Here is an 18,789-nt window from a genome sequence, read left to right as displayed (position 1 = left end):
TAAAGTGCTTAGTATCATATCTTGAATCTAGAGAGCACTTAGTAAATATTAACAGTTATTATTATCAAGGATAGGTGAGAACTTCCCAGTCACATTCCTACTGACAAGTATAAATTAGACCAGGGAAAACAGCTTGGCAAGAGGGCCAGATGACATATATATAATGTGTACATGTGTGTATATAAATGCACAGTATAAGTGTAGAAAGTCCTTCACCAAGCTGGTAACTATAATTACCATTGGGGGGTAATTAAATAGGGAGGAGATGAAGGCAGATTTCATTTTTATTCTAACTTTTATATTTTTTAGCTGTTCATAAACATGCATCATTTTAGTATTATTTGTAGTAATCAAAATTATTCTTCTGTAATCCCTGGTTTGCTTCTATAATCTATATCTTCATTGATTTAAAAACTAATCCCAGCAAGGGAGAACAATTTGCAAAAGCATTTATTTGAGTCCTGTTTGTGTTCCTATACTCTGGGCAATTGAATGAGAATGAGGATTGTTTGTCAAACCAGGACCAGCTGGGATTCTCTGGCTGACTCCCAGGCGCAACTGTGAAGAAACGGATATTGGGTGCTCTCCCACCTCGTCAGGAGCAGCATTTCTCCTGTCTGCTCTTGGCACCCCCTAGCATCCTGTGCCCTGCTAAGGTGTTAACTGACAACTGACAGATTTTACTAAGAGCCTACTCTTCTCAGTAGTATTTGCATTTTAAAAGTTGACTTAAAAACTTGAAAAAAAAAAAGCAAAATTCAACAACAAAAAAACACACAAACTTCTGAGATTTGAGGCATGAAGTTCCTTCACAATAGCAAGTTCATACCACAAATCTCTCATCTTTAAAGCAGATAAACAAATGTTCTCCTGACATCTGAGTTCCCATTAGCTACCATCTTGTGGTGATACATTTTTATGCAAAATTTACTATAGAACAGTTCATTGTGGTCATTCTACAACCACCCAATCAGTACAACTCCAAAATAACGTGGCTTTCACCTTCTTTCCTGAAACTGCTCTCTTTAAGGTGCCATCATTGAGATCTAATTGCCAGTTTGAGGGACTTTTTTTCAATTTAATTCAGTACTCTCTAGGAGAGAGGTGTTAGCATTTGTCACAGTTTTTAATTTGTCTGTTTATCTGTCCCCCCACCTTAATAGGGAGCTTCTTATGTCTGAATCTCTGATCCATTCATCTTTGTATCATTGTTTTCTTTACAACACTTAGCCCATGATAATGCTAAAAATAGACATACCACCTGATACCTGCTGGAAGATTGGATGATTTGGGAAGCCCAGTGCTGATCACAGAGGAGGCATGAATGAAGAAAGTGCAAAAACACGACAGGTGTGGGAGTTTTAGACTGAGGATATAATTTAAGCAGGTAAATTTTCCTCGCAGCTCTTCCAGGATGCTACTGATCCATTCTTCAGGTGGCCTCTGATTATACAAATTAGGAAGACATGTAGGTTCAGCCAGTGCAGGAAGCAAACCTCATTGAGGTTTGACTGCAAGACAGGAGTTTCATTTCCATCATGACACTGGGTAAAATATAGGAATGAAAGAGGAGAAGAGTGTTATTCCAAAACAACAGCAAGAAAGTGACTTCAGTGTCCAAGGTGTTATTCATACATTACTTTTATCCTATCCCTAACAAAACAGGCCAGGTCTCTTTGATACTGTAAATATACTTAAATATTAAAGCAATAGAATTGAAGATGGCTTTAAGTCACTTTTAATGACCTTCCAAGCAAGTCCCGAGCTCTGTGGAAGAGGTAGGTGCAGGGTTCAGCTTTGAATGTGAGTTTTCAAAATGCTGTAATAAAGACTACCACTTCTGAACATTATTCCACACCACCCCCCTCCCCCCCCTCCATCTCCTGTAGGTTCCTATCGTTTTAGTCTCTAAGGTGCAGATCATGTTTGGGTTTGTTCTGGGAAGGGATAATGGGTGGCAGGAGGGAGGACTTCTCTATGTCTGCACACAGGTGATAACTATGCTAAGATACACTGACTGTCTTTCTCTGAACACTTCTGAATTTAGAATAATTGTAACTTTAGCCTGCTTTGTGACAGAAATAAAACCATTGTAATAGAAATGTGTCATAAGATCAATGTCTTCTACTTCTAAAACAAACATCTTTCCTATGCCTCTGTGTTTGTTTTGCCTTTAGAAGTTGAGTCCTTTATCAAACAGTAGGAGACTATTATCTGGTGATAATGTATTTTGATTCTATTGCTGTTCTCTCAAAACTGGTTTTCTCTGGGCCCATCTTTCTGGTATATTTGTTTAATGACATGTTTAAAAATCTTTGTAAGAGATGTATTAAAGTGACAGATATTTTATATTGCCAACATAAACCACAATCTTCAAGGTTGAAGATAAACTCCATCCTGGTCTCAACTACTATATGCTTTAAAGCTCTTAGCTGCTTTTCAAATGCTGGCATAGTTGTCAATCATTCTGTATCATGCTTATAGTTTGTGTGAGGAAGCCATTTGTTAAATTGCAGCCTTCTAGACTCAAAGAACATTCACCAAATGCTTTCAGATAAAATGCCACCTTATTCTGTAAATACTGGGAAACTTGCAAGGAGAAGAAATACCTGAGGGAAACAAAAATTATGGGAGAGAGAAGAATCAATACATTTCTCCATTCTCTATTAAACTTTTGATAACTAAAAATATCACTTAATTCTGTTTTCTATGCATTTTTGTTATTCTAGATAGAACAGCTGCCACACCGGTGGACTCTGTTAGGATTTTCTTCGTATTCTACAGCCCTTTCCCCTCCTTTTGGTAGACCCTACTGTTCTCTCTAGACAAAGGCTTCAGGATGACAGAGATACTGAATGGTAAGTGAATATTCCTTCCCCCTCCCCCACCCCCTTAACAATACTACCAGTCCCCTGCTCTACATTGCTGGTAGCTGTCCCCATCAGTCCCATAAATTTTCACAATTCTTCTTTGTACTAACACTTCTCATCCTGTTATTTTAGTCAAATATGCAGAAGACTGAGACTGAGCTTACCTCTGAAGTACCAACTCAAATGTTTATCATTTATTTCCTTTCTTTAACCTACAGGATTGAAGTCCATGGTTGCCAACCAAGAGATAGCACATGTGCACTAAGTAGTGTGTGAAAACTTAGTAACTATTACATCTCAGAATGCATAGTATGTATATTTATATGTCATATGATATAAAACTATTATTTTCAATGTATGTTTACAGTAGGTAAAGCAATATGTGACAAGTTAATAGCTTCTATGTTCAGAGGTGGGAATTGCAAATCATCTCAGAGGAGAGTTGTCATTATGGGAAGATTTACTTCAGTGATTCTTTTTAGTTAAGCAGTTGTAAAGCAAGAAAGTCCTATTGTTCTGGAGGAATCTTGCAATAGAAGCATTTTTTGGCACCTATTTGTTTTCAGAGTTGTCTTTTGAGAGAAAGATGACCAGAAGCCAGGATATAGTCTGGTAAGAATGAATGTAATATCCTGGCTCTTATCCTTGAGATTAGAAATTAAGGAAACCTATACGGGTGGGCCAAAGTCACCCAGTCTGTCTTAGTCTATGTGGGCGGCTATAACAGCACACTGTAAACTGGGTGGTTTATAAATGATAGAAATTTAGTTCTCACAGTTACAAAGGTGAGGAAATCTGAGATCAAGTCTCTACAGATTAGGTGTCTGGGAATAGGGTGCTTACTGGTTCACAGACTGTCATCTTTTCATTATATCCTCACATGACATAGGGGTTGAAGGAGCTCTCTGGGTCTCTTTTTATGAGGAAAATAGTCTCTTTTATTTTACTTTTTTAGGCATAGTTGACAATTTTATATTAGTTTCAGGTATACAAAATATAAAATAGTGATTTGACAACTCTGCAGGTTATGCTATGCTTACCAAATGTGTACCAACCTTCTGTCACCACACAACAGTATTACAATACCATTGACTATATTCCCCATGTTGAACTTTTTACCCCCATGACTTATTCATTCCTTAACTGGAAGCCTCTATCTATTACTCTTTTACTGCTTTTTAACCATCCCTCCCACTACCTTCCTATAGCAACTACCAGTTGTCTGTATTTGAGTTTGTTTCTTCCTTTTATTTTGTTTTTTAGATTCCACATGTAAGTGCAATCATGGTATTTGTTTTTCTCTGACCTATTTATTTTTTTAAGTATAGATATATATGTTACCTTTGTTTCAGAGGTATAATATAGTGATTCCATAACTTTATACATTACACTGTTTTCACCGCAAGTTATTTCACTTACCTTAATGCCTTCCAGGTCCATCCATGTTGTCACAAATGGCAAGATTTCATTCTCTTTTATAGCTAAATAATAATGCATTTTATATATAGTCCACATCTTCTTTATCCACTTATATATCAGTAGATACCTAGGTTGCTTCCATATTTTGGTTAATGTAGATAATGCTTCAATAAACATAGTGGCGCATATATCTTTTTTTTTTTAATGTTTATTTACTTTTGAGAGAGACAGAGACAGTGACAGAATCCAAAGCAGGTTCCAGGCTCTGAGCTGTCAGCACAGAGCCCAATATGGGGCTTGAACACATGAACCACAAGATCATTACCTGAGCTGAAGTCAGAAGCTTAACCAACTGAGCCATCCAGGTGCCCCACATATATCTTTTTGAATTAGTTTTTGTTTTCTTTGAGTAAATACCCAGTACTGAACTTGTTGGATCATATGGTATTTCTGATTTTATTTATATTTTATGAAATTCTACTGTTTTCCACAGCAGTTGCACCAATTTACATTCCCATCAACAATGCACAAGTGTTCCTTTATTTTCACATCTTCGCCAGCAGTTATTTCTTCTCTTTTTGATACTAACCATTCTGACATGTGTGAGGTAAATCTCATTGTAGTTCTGACTTACATTTCCCTGATTATTAGTGATGTTGAACATATTTTTATGTTTGTTGGCCACCTGTAAGTCTTGGGAAAAATGTCTATTCAGGTCCTCTGCCCATTTTGTAACAGATTGTTTTTTTGGTGTTAAATAAGTTGTATAAGTTCTTTATATTTTGGATATCTAACCCCTTATCAGATATATCATTTGTAAATATCTTTTTCCTTTCAGTAGGTTGCCTTTTGATTTGTTGATGGTTTCCTTCACTGTGCAAAAGCTTTTTATTTTTGTGTAATCCCTATCATTTAATTTTGCTTCTGTTTCTCTTGCCTTGGGAGACAGGTCTAGAAAAATGTTTCCATAGCCAATATCAAAGAAATTACTACCTATGTTTTCTTCTAGGAGTTTTATGGCTTCAGGTCTCACATTTAGGTCTTTAATCCATTTTGAGTTTATTTTTGTGTGTGGTGTAAGAAAGTAGTCCAGTTATATTCTTTTGCATGTAGCTGTCCAGTTTTCCCAACATCCTTTTTTGAAGAAGACTGCCTTTTCCCCAATATTTTCTTACCTCCTTCCTCATAGATTAGTTGACCACATAACTGTGGGTTTATTTCTGCATTCTCTATTTTGTTCTATTGATCTATGTGCCTATGTTTTTGCCACTACCATACAGTTTTGATTACTATAGCTTTCTAGTGTATCTTGCAATCAAGAATTGTGGTAACTCAAGTTTTGTTCCTCTTTTTCAAAATTGATTTTGCTATTTGTGGTCTTTTGTAGTGCCAAACAAAATTTAGGATTATTCTAGTTCTGTGAAAAATACTATTGGTATTTTGATAGGGATTGCATTAAATCCCAGATTGCTTTGGGCAAAACAAACATTTAAACAATAGTCATTCTTCCAATTCATGAGCATGATGTACGTTTTTGTGCCATCTTCAATTTTTTTTTTTGTCAGCGTCTTATAGTATTCAGAGTACGGGTCTTTTACCTCCTTGGTTAAATTTATTTCTAGGTGAATGGAATTATTTTCGTAATATCTCTTTCTGATATTTTGTTATTACTATACAGAAATGCAACTGATTTCTGTATATTAATTTATTACCCTACAACTTTACTGAATTTATTTATTATTTCTAATAGTTTTTTGGTAAAGTCTTTAGGAATTTCTATGTATAGTATCACATCAAGTGCAAATAGCAAAAATTCTACTTTTCCCCTCCCAGTTTGGTTGTCCTTTATTTCTTTTCCTTTTCTGACTGCTGTGACTAGGACTTCCAGTACTGTGTTGAATAAAAGTGGCAAGAGTAGACATCTTTGTCTTCTTTATGATCTTATGAAAAAAGCTTTTGGTTTCTCAACATTGAGTATGATATTAGCTGTGGGTTTGTCATAGCCTTTATTATGTTGAGGTATATTTCCTCTAAACCCACATTATTAAGAGTTTTCCTCACGAATGGATGTTGTATTTCATTAAATGTTTTTTCTGCATCTATTGAAATACAATTTTTATCTTTCTGTTAATGTAGTGTGTAATGTTGACTGATTTATGAATATTGAGCCATCCTTGTATACCCAGAATAAATCCCACTTGATCATGTTAAATGATCCTTACAATGTATTGTTAAATTCAGTTTGCTAATATTTTGTTGAGGATTTTTGCATCCTTGTTGGTCAGGGATATCGGCCTATAGTTTTTTTTGTGGTGTCTATGTCTGGTTTTGTTATCAGGGTAATTCTGGTTTCATAGAAAGTGCTTGGAAGCTTCCCTTCATCATCTTTTTTTTAATATTCTGAAAAGAATAAATGTTACATCTTCTTAAACATTTAGTAAAATTCACTTGTGAATCTATTTGGTTGTGGACTTTTGTTTTTTGGGAGTTTTTTGATTACCAACTTAATTTCATTTCTATTTACTAATCTTTTCAGTTATTTTGGAAAACTGTATGTTTCTAGAAAATTATCCATTTCATCTAAAATTTCCAAATTTGGCACATAATTTTTTATAGTAGTCTCTTAAAATCCTTTGTATTTCAGTGGTGTTGGTTGCTTCTATTTCATTTCAGATTTTATTTATTTGGGTCTTCTCTCTTTTTTAAATGTTTATTTATTTTTGAGAGAGAAAGACATAACATAGAGAGAGAATGAATCTGAAGCATGCTCCAGCCTCTGAGCTATCAGCACAGAGCTTGATGCAGGGTTCAAACCCATGAGATCATGACCTGAGCCTAAGTTGGACGCTTAACCCACTGAGCCACCAGATGCCCCTCTCTTTTTTCTTGATGAGTCAGTTAAACGTTTATCAGTATCATTTACCTTTTAAAAGAACCAGGCTTTTGGTTTTGTTATTCTTTTCTATTTTGTTTGTTTGTCAATTTGGTTTTTGTTCTCAATTTCATTTATTTCTGATCTGATCTTTATTATTTTCTTCAATTAACTTTGGGCTTTGTCCTTTTTTTGTTGTTGTTGTTCTTTTAGTTATAAGGTTACACTGTTTGAGTTTTTTGTTTCTTGAAATAGGCTTGTATTTCCGTATGCAATATTTCCCTTTTAGAACTCTTTTAGGTGCATCCCAAAGATTTGGATGCTCATGTTTTAATTTTCATATGATTCTATGCATTTTTTTATTTCTTCATTGACTTTCAGTTGTTCGGCTGCATGTTGTTTAATCCAGTTTTTCCTGTGAACAATTTTCCAGTTTTTCCTGTGAACAATTCCTAGTTTCATACCCTTGTGGTTGGAAAAAAAAAAGCTTGATTTGATATCACTTCTCTTAAATTTATTGATTGGTTTTGTGGCTTAACAAGTCATCTATCTAGAGAATGTTTCATGTGCTCTTAAAGAGAATGTGTTTTCTATAATTTTTAGATGGAATGTTCTATATGTATCTATTAAGACTATCTGGTCTAATGTGTCATTGAAAGCCTCTGTTTCCTTATTGATATTCTGCCTGTATGATCTATCCACTGATATCAGTAAGACATTAAAGTCCCTTATTATTGTATTACTGTCAATATTATTGTATTATATGCTGTTAATAGTTGCTTTACATATTTGGGTGCTCTAGTGTTGGCTAGATAGATATTTACAACTGTAAAACCCCTTGATTTCATCCCTTTATCATTGTTGTAAAGTCTTTTGTCTGATAGAAGTATTGCTATCCTGCTTTTTTTGTTTCCATTTGTATGGAATATCTTTTTCCATCCCTTCAGTCTGTATGTATCTTTAGGTCTGTAGTGAGCATATGCCTGGGTCTTGTTCTTTTTTAAAAAAATATCCATTCTGTCACCCTATGTCTTTTGAGTTTGATTTTATATATATATATATATATATATATATATATATATATATATACACACACACATATACATTTTGATTATATAAATATATACATATGTATATATGTATATGCTATTTTAAAAATTGTTCTTTGGTTGTTTTTTTGTATTTCTTCCTTTTTCTCTTGCTCTCTTTCCTTGTGATTGATAACTTTCTTCAGTGTTACACTTGGCTTCCTTTCTATTTTTTGTGTATCTAGTATAGTTTTGGTTTGCATTTACCATGAGATACGTATATAACACTCTAGGAATATAGTATTCTTTATTAGGTTTTTGGTCCTTTAAGTTTGAACACACGCTAAAGGTACTTCATTTTTATTCCCTCGTCCACATTTTATGTATTTTATGTTATATTTTACATATTTTCTTTTATATGTTATCTTAAATAACATTTTAGATACACTTGCTTTTATTACTTTTGTCTTTTAACCTTCTTACTAGTTTTTAAAATATTGATCTACTACCTTTACGTTGCTGATGAACTCTGTTACTTTTGTTAGTGATGAACTCTGTTACTTTTGTTAGTCTGGGACCTCTACTGCTTCTCAGTCTTTTGGTGAAGATCAAGTATAGTCTGGAGAACTCTATCTCTCTTTCAATTTGAAGTGATAATCTTGCCTGGTAGATAGGTTCTTTTCCTTTCAGCACTTTAAATATATCATGCCACTCCCTTCTACTCTGCAAAGTTTCTGCTCAAAATCAGCTGATAACCTTAAGGGGTTTCCCTTGTTCATAACTAGTTATTTCTCTCCTGTGCTTTTCAGAGTCTCTCTTTATCTTTAATCTTTGTTATTTTTTTTTATTAAAAGTTTATTTAGGGACACTTGGGTGGCTTAATCAGTTAAATGACCAACTTTGGCTCAGGCTATGTATGATCTTGCGTTTCCGGAGTTTGAGCTCTGCGTCAGGCTCTGTGCTGACGGCTCAAAGCCTAGAGCCTGCTTCAGATTCTGTCTCCCTCTCTCTCTGCCCCTCCACTGCTCGTGTTGTCTCTCTCAAAAGTAAATATTAAGAAAAAAATTTTTTAAAAAGTTTGGGATGCCTGGGTGGTTCAGTCAAGCGTCCAACTTCGGCTCAGGTCATGATCTCACCATTTGTGGGTTTGAGCCCCCCGTCAGGCTCTGTGCTGACAACTCAGAGCCTGGAGCCTGCTTCAGATTTTGTGTCTCCCTCTCTCTCTGCCCTCCCCCACTCATGGTCTGGCTCTGTCTCTCAAAAATGAATATTTTTTTTAATTAAAAAAATTTAATTTAGGGGCGCCTGGGTGGCGCAGTCGGTTAAGCGTCCGACTTCAGCCAGGTCATGATCTCGCGGTCCGTGAGTTCGAGCCCCGCGTCGGGCTCTGGGCTGATGGCTCAGAGCCTGGAGCCTGTTTCTGATTCTGTGTCTCCCTCTCTCTCTGCCCCTCCCCCGTTCATGCTCTGTCTCTCTCTGTCCCAAAAATAAATAAACGTTGAAAAAAAAAATTTAATTTAAAAAATTAAAAAAAAATTTTTTTTTGAGAGAGAGAGACAGAGAATACCAAGCAGGCTCTGCACTATCAGGTTAGAGCCTGACATGGGAGGCTCTCACAAACTGTGAGATCATGACCTGAGCTGAAATCCAGTCAGATGGTTCACTGAGCCACCCAGAGGCCCCAAGCTTTGTTATTTTAATTATTAAGTATCTTGGTATAGTGCTCCTTGGGTTCCTCTTGTTTGGGATTCCTTGTGCTTTCTGAACCTGGATGTCCATTTCCTTCACCAGGTTAGGAAAGTTTTAAAAATTATTTCTTCAAGTAAGTTTTCTGCCTCTTTACTTGAGGTAGTGCAAAAGATCCCTTAATATATCCTCATTTTTAAAATCCTTTTTTTTTCCTTTTTGTTGTTCAGCTTGGGTGTTTCCCATTACTTTCTTCCAGATCACTTATCCATTCTTCTGCATACTCAAATTCACTATTTATTCCTTCTGGTATATATACATTTTTTATTTCAGTGTCTGCAATTTTCAACTCTGGTTCTTTTTATATTTTCTGTCTTATTATTGAAGTTCTGAGTTCATCTACTTTACATTCTGGGGAATATCTTTATTACCATTAATTTTAACATGTTATCATGTAGATTATATCCATTTCATTTTCTTCTTTTTCTGAGGTTTGTCTTGTTCATTCTTTTGGAGTGTGTTCCTCTCATTTTCTTTAACTTTCTTCTTTTGTTTCTATGAATTAAGTGCAACAGCTACTTCTCTTAAATGCTCAATACTGTGAAGTAATGATCTTGTTCATGGTCTTCCCTTATGTAGACTGTATGTGCCTCGTGACTTTGGCTGACTGGAGCTCTGCCTGTCATGGGCTTGATGTCCAAGGGAATTACAACTGAGGCCACCACTGTTAGATGGACAGAGATGAAGTGAGCATGGCCCAAGGAAGTCCCAGGGCTCTTGGCACGGAAGGCTTCTTGACATGACAACTGAAACTTTAGTGGACAGGGGCTGGGGTAGTCCTGCTACTCTCTGTATAAAGGGAGCCCTGGGAGGACAGCTGAAACTAAACTAGGTACAAGGGGGAATCCAGGGACTCTCCACCCAGAGGGTGCCCTAACAGAACTGCTGATGCTTGTGTAGGTATAAGTTGGATGGTTCTGGAACACCCTTTGCAGGGGGTGCTCCTGTGGGACAGTTGGAGCCAAGACAGGCATGGGTTGGAGGTTTTCAAGGGCACTTTGCTCAGGGGATGCCCTATGGAGTAGCTGGAGCCATGCTGGGTGCAGGCCAGGAGTTCCTGGGATGTTCTGCACAGGGCTACCCTGGTACATAATCTGGAGCTGAAATTTTCCTGGGGTGCTGTATACTGAGGGTTCCCTGGAAAGTTGTCTGGAACCAAAGGGTATGGGCCTGGAGCATTCTGGAGTACTTTAGATTTGTATTACCTTAGTAAGATATCTGGAGCCGCAGTGAGGACTGCCCAAAGGTGTCCAGGTGTGTGCCACCCTGTGGCAGCCTTGGAGGGATGGCTGGGGCTATTGTAGGCTAGTAATTTTTTGGTAGGCCAGCTCTAGGGTAAGCCAGATACTGCTCTTGACCCTGGTATCAAAGTGGAAGGGAGCTATAAACTGTAGTCACTCCAACCCAGTGAAAGTTTCAGCAGTCTCCAAGCCATTTGAAAGAATTAAGGCTGGGATTTTTATGTTCTAGTTGCTGTTTTAAACCTTGTTTGTTTGTTTGTTTGCTGTTCCAGGACATGCAAGATTGGTGTGGCCTAGAGGCTTGGGCTCGCTGAGGCAGCAGGCCAGCTATGGTATGAGGACCCTACTTCTATCTGTACTATCAAGATGGAGGGGGAACATAAACAGTGGGGCTCACCAGGCCCTCTGACCCAGAGAGAGTTCCAACATCTCCTTAGCCATTTGGGAGGACTTAGGGCTAGTTCTTTTATATTCTAGTTGCCCTTTAATACCATGGCTTTTGTCTGTCCTGGGACACTGGAAAAATCTGCTCATAGTCCCTTGTACTATCCCCACCAACTACAGTTACCAGTGCTAGGTGTAGGGATCCCTTTGTTATCTTGTCTCTATCTTTCTTGCTCTTCTTTAGGTGGTCTTTTGATTTGCAGAATCTCTTCAGCCCTTAATTTTAATTCCAGAATAATTTTTGTATAAATAGGTAGATTTGGTGTGTCCATGGAGGTGGTAAGTTCAGGGTCTTCCTATGTCACTATCTTGGGCCCCTCTCTCAGCATTGATCTTTTTTAATGATAGCCCTCATGAACTAATGACCTCCCAAATACCAAAGGCTTCACCTTCAAATACTGTCGCTTTGGGGATTAGCTTTTAACATAGGAATTTTGGAGGACATTAACATTCAGCTGATAGCAGAATCCAAGGCTAGTTTATGATAAAGGATACCAAAAGCCCCAGAAGGGTTCTCACTATGAGATAAATGGCTGGTAACCTGATCATAGTATGGATCCAGGTGTTTTGTTTTTAGATTAGAGCTAGCAAAACATGTTTCTGAGCCAGGATGTACCTGCAGGTATTGGACCCTTTGAGACAAGAAACAGGCCAGCAAGGCCATCACTATATAATCTATTAGTGTTCCTTGTATCAGGGTATCATTTATAGTAACAACCATTTGATACCAATATGGCAGTAGCCCTGAACTGATAGGATTTTATAGTTCTCTACCTTGTGTTTAGAATATCGAAAGTGAGCCCCAACATTATTTATAGGGTTCAGAAGAATTTTCCAAATGGAAGCCTACAGTAATCTGAAGATTAATTGGAAAAATAAGAATTGACTGTACTTGTATACCTAACTTATAAACTGGGTAATACTACTTATATGTGGATATTACCATGATACCCAATATTCAGATGCATTAGCATTAGTGAATATATAGTCTTTTGACATTTTGTATCTTATTAATTAGCAGATGCCATGTGGGAGTTTGGAAAATTACCGAATTATCTTGGAAATTATATAAGCTTTTCCCATTACTCCTCAAAACTCTTAGATATTAAACAAAATAGCTTTGCTTCATCTGGGTACAGTGATAAGGAAAAGGTCTAGATGCTTTCATGCCCAGGGAATGGAGAAATCATATATGAAACAATCATTGGGAATTTGCTAGTCTTTAAAACCCTTAGAGGAATAGAGGTGACAGGTACCCAGGTATATTTGCTAGAGCTGCCTTAGCAAAATATCCCAGATTGGGTTGCTTAAACAACAAATGTATTTTCTTCCAGTTCTGGAGGTGACATCTTTCCTTGGCATTCAGATGGCTATCTTCTCACTGTATCCTCATATGATCATTCCTTGGTCTGTGTATATGTCTTAATATTTTTTTCTATGGATAGCAGTCATATTGGAATGGGACCTACCCCACATGACCTTGGTGGCAGGCCACAATTCTGCACACAGCACAATAGCTTCAGGAAGATCCAGAGGTTCCTAGCTTTTTCTCCTCTGGACTTGGTGCTCTGTTTTTAGCCCTCAAATCTCTGAAATTTGATCCTGCAGTGTTGGGGCAGGGGTAGTTCAGCTCCTGTTGAATGGTGGAGGAAGACAGGATGGGAGATGAGAGAGAGTCATTAATACATAGAGCTGGTTCAGCCATCCTCAGATCAAAATGGAAATGACTTTCAACATAGCAACATTTTGCTAGGTCATTATTAGTTTCTTTTAGATGATCTATTTTCTATTTCAGATATGAAATTGGTTAAAATGGCTTTTGTGGGGAGGCTGAGTGTTTTCCACAATAACACAGCATATTCACTAACAACCAAAAGAGACAAGTAAATATTAATTATAAACTAGTCACACAGGGAGTCTGCTTGTACACACTTTTTGTTTTCCCTCGGGGCCTATCATAGTGCTTCTTAAATATGTTTTGATGAATTACATTTTGGTTCACCTAGTTTTACAAAATACCTTCAGGCTTCCTCAGGCTGTGCCCAAATGTCTCTTGTAGATGGTCAAGTTTTACAAACCACGGGAGTGATTCATTTTGTTTTGTTTTTTTAATTCTGATGGCCATGATTGATCAACTAGATTGAACAGATTTTTTTCATGAATTCATGAAAAAAAATTATACTCTTTTTCTTAACAGAAACAGCTGGTGTCAATGATGCGGATGGCTGAAGTTTTATTTGGAGAACAGCAGTTGGTATAAAAACTCTTCTGCTGCTTGCATTGAAAATACCCCATACAGACACATACCATGGAGAGGATGGCAAGGCTGAAATTTTCCAACATGGTACTTAAACCTAAGTTTAAGGACCAGATGAGCTTGGATTGCACCTGACCATTTTTTTTTCAATTAAATTTTTTCTCTGTTACATGTACCCAAGATTGATCCATTTGTATGTGGATCTTCTGACTTTTAAATGAATAAAATCATTGTATTTCATTTTTAATGAAGGAAGAAGAGAAGAAAATAGGCACAAAAGTCTAAAATAAAAGTTGGGTTAGGCTTCTTCCTAAATCTCATGGGAAATTTTAATCTTATAAGAGATTGAGAAATTCCCAGGGTGGAATAAGATATTAAAAAATAAGGCATATTGTGGGCCTCTTTAAGGAGGAGAATTAATAATGGTAATAAAATAGCTACAATTTAATACTTGCAATCTGCTAGGTATTTTACAAACTTTATTTAGAAAAATCAAGATCAGAGAGGTTAAGTAACTTCCCCATGTTCACAGAGGTAATGTGTTAAATCAAGAATTTGAATGCAGTCTCTGGCTCTAAAGCTCCTGCCTTTAAGCATCCCTTTAACTATTGCACTATGACATAGGTTGCCTCCAAAATGTCCCTTCTCTAAATTAAGATACCCTTAACCTCCTTTGCCTACTTTTTCCCATACTGTTTGTCTCTATAGTCTATATAACTAACCAGTTCTTGCTTTGAACCTTAGTAAGTTTGAAGAAGAAACTAAGCAAAATATAAGGCTCAGAACCATGGGTTAGAAGCCTGATATGGGAAAGGGAAAATGATGCTGAGTTCTGCTCATCCCATAGACACAGTGAAGGAATGTGTACTCCACAACTAAAAGACTGGTACCACAGGTATTCCACAGCTAGTGACAGGCCACATTGATAAGGGAAGATGGAAGAAAATGCACTTGGGAAACAAATCCTCAGCATGAATAACCACAAACAAGAGACACATCACAAGCACACAGATGAAAGGGGATCAGACCTCACCCTCAGCACCCCCCCCCCCAGCCCTGGGAATGCCCACAGGGAATAGGAGCCCCCATAATACCTAGCTTTAAAAATCAATGCAGCTTAACTTTGGGAGAGCCAGAAACTACAGGAAACCGATACTACACCCTTAAAGAGCCACATCACTAAATAATTCAGCCTGAGACAGCACAGAAGCAGCTCTTTGAAATGTGCCTGGGTTATACATGAAGGAGATGATTAATTACTAACTTTATCATGTGTGCTAGAGGGGCAGGGACCTTCAGGAAATTTCTTCAGAAGTAAAAGTGCTGGTAGGTACTATTTCTCCTCTCCTCCCCTAGCCTATATAGTTAGGTGCTTGCAGAGCTATCACTAACCCTCTCCATCTGTCTTGCTAGCACCAAGCGCCCCACCTCAACATCTTCCTGAAGATATCCTCCACAAACCTACCCACTCCCATAGGTGCCCCTCCAAAGTGACTCTCATCATGGAAATCAAGAAAGCTAACCCCACACATCACACCTGGAGTTCCTATGCAAGGACTCTGAGCTGGCTGCACAAATTCTGCGTCTTGTTACACCCACAGCTATCACACTGGCTCATTGTAGCCAGCAAGGCTAAAGGCCAGCCTTAACTACCTGTGTTCCCCAGCAATAGTGGCTTAACCACAGAAGGCAGTTATGGATAGCCCCTACTGGGAATACACTTGGTTCTGGTGACCAAAGAGGATTATATCAGAGGACAATTTCTACAAGACCACTACCTTCTAGATCAAGAGATGTAACTGACCTACCTGATACATAGAATACATGCAAAGAGTGAGACAAACAAGACATAGGAATATCACCTAAATAAAACAAAATCATACAAAAAAGATCTTAAAGGAGATAAGCAATACATCTGATAGAGTTCAAACTAATGGTCATAAAGATTCTCAGCAGACTTGAGAGAAAAGTGGGTGAACTCAGAAGGAACTTCAAAAAAGAGATCTAAAATGTGTAAAAAAAAAGAACCAAAGAATTGAAGAATAAATAAAATGAAAAATACGCTAGAGGGAATCAACAGCCAATTAGAAGATGCAGAAGGATGGATCAGTAATCTGGGGAATGGAAAGTAACCAAGATGAACAGCAAAAAGAGAAAAAAATAACAAATGAGAATAAGTTCAGGGACTACTACAATATCATCAAGCATAATAACATTCACATTATAGAGATCCCAAAAGGAGAAGAGACAGGAGGAGGCAGAAAATTTAGTTGAAGGTATAACAGCTGGAAACTTCCCTAATGTGGGGAAGGATATAGACATCCATGTCCAGTATTCACAGAGTCCCAAACAAGATGAACCCAAGGAGATCCACACCAACACACATAAAAATTAAAATTGCACAAAGTACCAATAAAGAGAATTTTTAAAGCACCAAGAGAAAAACTAGTTACATACAAGGGAAACTCCATAGTATATCACCTGATATTCCAGCAGAAATATAACAGGCTAAAAGGAAGTAGCATGATGTAAAGTGCTGAAAGAAAAAACCTACAACCAAGGTTAGCTACAACCAAGTAAAACTAATAAAAGAAAATTATTATGAGAGAAAAAATTACTACTTTTACTATGTTTTTATGTGTAAATAAAATATAAAGCTAGTATGGAGGTTAAAACACAAAAGTAGTAAATTTAACTACATCTACAATAATTAAGGAAAACGTAAAATATAAAGATATAAAATAGGACATATACATAAAATATTGCCCAGTAAAAATTCAGTGCTTTTACAATATGTTCAAACTTAAGTGACTATCAGCTAAATGTAGGCTGCTATACACAAGAGGATGTTATACGTGAACCCAATGGTAACCACAGATCAAAAAACTTTGATACACAAAAAATAAATAGAAAGGAATCAAAGCATAATGCTAAAAGCCACCAAACTGCAAAGGGAAAAAGTGAAGAAGAGAAGAAAAGAACTACAAAAACAACTGTAAAACAAATAACAAAATGGCAGTAAGTACATACATTTCAATAATTACTTTAAATGTAAATGGACTAAATGTTCCAATCAAAAGACATAGGCTAGCTAAATGGATTTTTAAAAGACCCATCTATATGCTACTATAAGAGACTCACTTCAGAGCTAAAGACACATACAGACTGAGGTATGTTTTTTCCTCCTTTTACTCTCAAACATAAAAACCAACCAGGGTAGCCATATTTATATCAGACAAAATAGACCAGAACAAAAATGGTAGCAAAAGACAAAGAAGGAAACAACAATGCCCTTCAAGGATCAGTCCAACTAGAGGTTATACCAGTTGTAAATATCTATGTACCCAACATAGGAGGACCTAAATGTATAAAGCAAGTATTAACAGAAAAACTGACAAACAGATAGTAATAGTGGGGGGTTGTAACACCCTACTTACTTCCATGGATAGATCATCCAGGCATCACATCAAGAAGAAAACTGGCTTTGAGTGACGCATTGGACCAGGTGGGCCTAATAGATTCATATAGAACATACTATCAGATATAGAATATACATTATTTTCAAGTGCACATGGATATTATCCAGGATACATCATACGTTAAGACACAATTCTAGCTATAAGAAGATAAAAGCCTATCATCCTACTTTTCTGAGAACAGTATGAAACTAGAAATCACAGGAAGAAATATGGAATCAACAACATTATATTGAGACTAAATAACTTACTATTAAGCAGTAAATGGGTCTACCATGATAAAAGGAAATTAAAAAAAAACATGGAGACAAACTAAAATGAAATAACAATAGTCCAAAATGTCTGTTAGACAGCAAAAGCAGTTCTAAGAGGGAAGTTTATAGCATTATAGGCCTACCTCAAAAATAAAAAAAAATCTCAAATATTCTAACACCCCCCCCAAATTTTTTTGTTTAACAACATTAACATGAGCAAAACCAAAAACTAGTAGAAGGAAATAATAAAGATCAGAACAAAAATAAATATGAGACTACAAAGACACATACCTAAAAGATCAATTCAACCATGAGCTGGTTCTTGGAAAAGATAAAAACTTTTAAAAGAAATTTAGACTCATCATGAAAGAAGACTAAAATGAATAAAATCAGAAGTGAAGGAAGAGAAACAACCAGCACCACAGAAGTTACTATGAAAATTTATATGCCAATAAATTGAATAACCTAGAATAAGTGGATAAGTTCCTAGAAACATACAAACTTCCTAAATTGAATTAGGAATAGAAAATTTGAATAGACTGACTACTAATAGTGAAATTAAATCAGTAATCAAAAAAACACCCAACAAACAAAAGTCCAGGCCAGATGGGTTCACAGGTGAATTTTATCAAACATTTAGAGTTATTATCTATTGTTCTCAAACTATTCCAAAAAGTAGAAGAGGAAGGAAAACTTCCAAATTCATTCTGTGAGGCCAGCAGTACCCGGATACCCAAACCAGACAAAGACACTACAGAGAAAACAGAAGACCCATATCTCTGATTAACACAGATGCAAAATCCTCAACAAAGTACGAGAAAACTGATTTTAACAGTACATTAAAAGCAATTTTTCACCGCTATCAAGTGGAATTTATTCCAGGATGCAAGAGTGATTCAATATTCACAAATCAATGTACTATATCACATTAATAAGAGAAAGGATAAACCCCATATGATCATCTCAATAGATCCAGAAAAAGCATTTGACAAACTAAAACCTCTATTCATGATAAAAACTCCACAAAGAAAGTTTAGAAGGAACAATTTATTCTCTCCAAACCTCCATTTCTCATATATCAAATGGTGATAATGATGGCTATCACAGAAGTGCAACTCAGAACAATGCATGCTTGCATCTAAGTACTCTTATCTTAAGACATCGGGTTATGCGTTCACTCAG

The 18,789-nt window shown here is 36.6% G+C and overlaps 2 long non-coding RNA genes across 3 annotated transcripts in view; one reads left to right on the top strand and one right to left on the bottom strand.

The window, feature by feature from the left end:
- Nucleotides 1-293: 293 nt before the first annotated feature.
- LOC123598901 overlaps nt 294-18,789 on the bottom strand; it is a 40,568-nt gene continuing 22,072 nt past the window's right edge. Inside the window, exon 3 of one of the 2 annotated variants that reach the window (XR_006712869.1) lies at nt 294-1,544. This is a non-coding gene — a long non-coding RNA (uncharacterized LOC123598901). Of the gene's footprint in view, nt 1,545-12,966; nt 13,254-18,789 lie in introns of those variants that run through there. The other variant, XR_006712868.1, reaches the window with a different exon arrangement.
- LOC123598902 lies at nt 11,359-14,052 on the top strand. The gene is made up of 2 exons (XR_006712870.1): nt 11,359-11,508; nt 13,818-14,052. It is a non-coding gene; the product is annotated as an uncharacterized LOC123598902 (long non-coding RNA).

The sequence above is a fragment of the Leopardus geoffroyi genome, chromosome C1 (genome assembly GCF_018350155.1).
Source record: "Leopardus geoffroyi isolate Oge1 chromosome C1, O.geoffroyi_Oge1_pat1.0, whole genome shotgun sequence".
NCBI lineage: Eukaryota > Metazoa > Chordata > Mammalia > Carnivora > Felidae > Leopardus > Leopardus geoffroyi.
Note: the sequence above shows the minus strand (reverse complement) of the source record. Positions and strands in the feature narration are given on the sequence as shown.